Source organism: Arachis ipaensis, chromosome B07 (assembly GCF_000816755.2).
Source record: "Arachis ipaensis cultivar K30076 chromosome B07, Araip1.1, whole genome shotgun sequence".
Taxonomy (NCBI): Eukaryota; Viridiplantae; Streptophyta; class Magnoliopsida; order Fabales; family Fabaceae; genus Arachis; species Arachis ipaensis.
In genome coordinates, this window is record NC_029791.2 from 9,231,564 (window position 1) to 9,234,899 (window position 3,336).

General features: G+C 31.8%; 1 long non-coding RNA gene across 1 annotated transcript; it reads left to right on the top strand.

Moving 5' to 3' along the window:
• On the top strand, positions 444-798 carry LOC110264846. The gene is made up of 2 exons (XR_002351105.1): positions 444-571; positions 676-798. It is a non-coding gene; the product is annotated as an uncharacterized LOC110264846 (long non-coding RNA).

Below are 3,336 nucleotides of genomic sequence, written 5' to 3' on the forward strand. Positions count from 1 at the left end.
CAAACCATCCGAATTGTACCTTACAAGAACAGAAAAAGCTGCCCCACATTATGATGTAGCACCACCCTTTCTCATAACGTAGCATAACACACTTAAAAGTTCCATAACCAAATTAATCAGCCCATAATATTAAATGATTCTTTTTCAATACTTGACACATTTGCTAAAATTTAAACTTGGGTGCAACATATTAAGAAGCATATAAATTGACACCTGAATTAATCAATTAAGGCCTCAGCTGCGGTTTCAGTCAAATACTCAAATTGAATGTAATGTTTCTATTTTGTTTTGGACTTGAAATGTAATGTTTCTCAAAAAGTAAATATTGTAAATATTATGGGCAACGGTTTTTCGCATAACCGTGTAACTAGGGCCCAATTGAGTTAGGAAGGCCCATATAAGCCCAAAACAACCGTTGCTTTTACGTTTTAGGGTTCTTAGCTATAAATAGTTCGCAACCTCGCTTCACGCACTTTCTATTCCTCTTGTTAATAACTCAGCTGCGTCAATTAGGGTTTTTCTCTTGAGGGAAAGAAGCAGCTTCAGCCCTTTGTTCACCATGAGAGCTAAGGTGAGCTTCATTCTTCTATGTTTCTTCGCTTATTATTTTATTTAATTTTCCAATTACGCTTTGATAGTAAAATTGACGCTTGATTTGGACTTTGGTTTGTGCAGTGGAAGAAGATACCGTATTAGTCTCTCACGTTTGATATTTTGATGCTTAATTTCTGTCTCAAAACTTACATTAGCTTGAAATATTCTTGCTACTATTCTGAGTTAAGAATTTTTTTCTATTTATTTTTTTACATTTGAATTATTCTGGAATTTGCCTATATCTATTGCGATTATTAGAATTTCTTTTAAGGATTGCTTTTTGTTTATTTGATGAATCTTTTAATATAGAAACCAAAATCAAATGCTACACCAAAAATATCAATTACAATGCGGTGCGATTGTGAACTTTGAAGTTTGATGCGAATGTTGATTTTTAGGATTTTTACTAAATAACACATTGACTGATATATAGGATCACGATAACGACTTAAACCTATTACTTGAAAAAATATTCACATCTAAGGTAATGTTTTGTTTATTTCTGATAACGACTTAGACCTACTCTCAATTGATTGTATATGAAATCATATATACTCATGAACGAGTACTCCGGCTCCGCTATTTATGTTTTCTCTGCTAGATTCACTTTTTATCGGTAACCAAACCCTCTAAATGAAAATAAAAAGTAACTGATAAAGGAAGCTTGGGAATGAGGTTACTGAGTTACAGAGTTACATTGAAGCCTGTAATTTAGAACTGCCACTTTGACCCATAATCTCTGCTTTTGCTTCTTTGTGACCCTGATTTTATATTTTGTTTTTTTATGTCGTTTTCTTAAAAATTTTCCTGTTGGATTATGATTGTTAACTGTATACGGATTTTAAAAATTAAGACTTTTATTATTGTCTTAGAATTTCCTTAACGATCCAATTTATAACCCTACTAGAAGGGTTACTGAAATCTGTATTCTGATTTTGTTGTATACTTACATAGTTGTATGGAGATTAGTATTAACTACTCAGAGTGCTTCATAAAATTCATATCTAATATTTTGAATTGTATTAGTAAATGAACCGATGGCTTTTGGAAATTTACGGGTAGCCATAGAAATAATTTTATTTCGTTTCATACAACTGTAATACATGGTAGAAAGTATATTGCATTATTTTCATGTTAAGATTGCCAACTCACCCAATTTACAAATAGTAGAAGCGTATTAGTTAAAATATGGAATATGGCAAATTAACCTTTATACAAAGGTAAACTATATATGAGTTTCCACCGATGTTTTATGAGTTATTTTTTTGTTTTATGAGTTACTTTTTTAATTTTTTTGGTGTTCACGATATTATATATTCTGATTGGTTAAGGATTAATCCTTTATGGATTAGGATTGCATTTAAGGGTTTATTATTGGTCAATAAATTATTGTATACATAAGGTGGAATATTTATTTAAATGGATGAATGAGCTAATAACTTGATCAATTCAAATTGATTTTTATGAGTTATTTTACTTGTCAAGTATTTCCTTGAAAATAATAATGTCAAAAAATTCAAATGACCAATTACTTTCGGAATAAGTTTGAACTTCTTAAATCACCTGGCCATAATACTCTATCACCAAATAACATACCTTCTAAATTTTCCATGAAATGTATGTTTGAATGGGATTTTCTTCACATCGGTTAATAGACGTATTAACCATACCACCAAAGATATAAAACCAAATATCAAACATACTATTATACATTAAAAAAAAGGGACTATTATTTATAGCTGAAATTTTATTTAGCCATTGTTAAGTGCCATTAAGAGGACACAACAAATATTTCATAACAAAAAACAATCAATCATGTCAGGTGGACACAAAAATTAATTATTGAAGAATACATGTTGAAAGTAGAGTGCACAATAAAAATAAATAGAATAGTATATGTAGAGAAATGCTAGATGGCGAATATAATTTATTATTTTTGACTAGTAATTAGTCATTAATATTTAAAAATATGAGCTAAAAATATATTGATAATAAAATTATAAGATAACATAAAATAATTATTTAAAGGGTTAAGTACGATTTTGGTCCCTAACGTAGGGATTGAAAATTTTTTTCCTCCCCAAATTTATTTTGCTTACAAAATCGTTCTTAAGGTTTAACTTAATTTTAAAATCGTCTTTCAGACATTTATACCCTTACCCTTTATCACAATTTTGACATCTCCTCTCTTGCTCTGCTTCTTCATCTTCATATTATAAAAAACAAACCAAAATATTTAAAGAAATTCAAGCAACTTGCACTTTGAACAATAATTAACAAATTCAGCACTATCAATATTCCAGATTCAAGTCAAATCAAAAGCAGAGATTCATCAACAGAGCATGATATTCAGATATTTCATAGCAAATTCAGAACAAATTTCACAGCAAATTCAGATATTCCACAACAAGTTCAGAATCACCAAGCAAAAAATTCAGATATTTCACAACAAAGTTCACAAAAAATTCAGAAGTTCCACAAAAAATCCAGTTCACAAAAGAAGAAGAAGCAACCACAGCAGCTACAAGCAACGTCAACAGAAATTACAGAACAAGCCACAATTCATCACGGCGAGTGGGAAGGACCAACGGAACAGCGACGGGCGGCGAGGGTTGTGGAGCAGCGGTGAGAACGTGGGTAGCAGTGACGAGAGCGACGAGTAGGGAGGAACAACAGCGAGCGGTGAGGGGCGAGGACCGGCGGCAGTGGCGACAGCGGCGCATCCCTCTCTCTCTCCCCTTC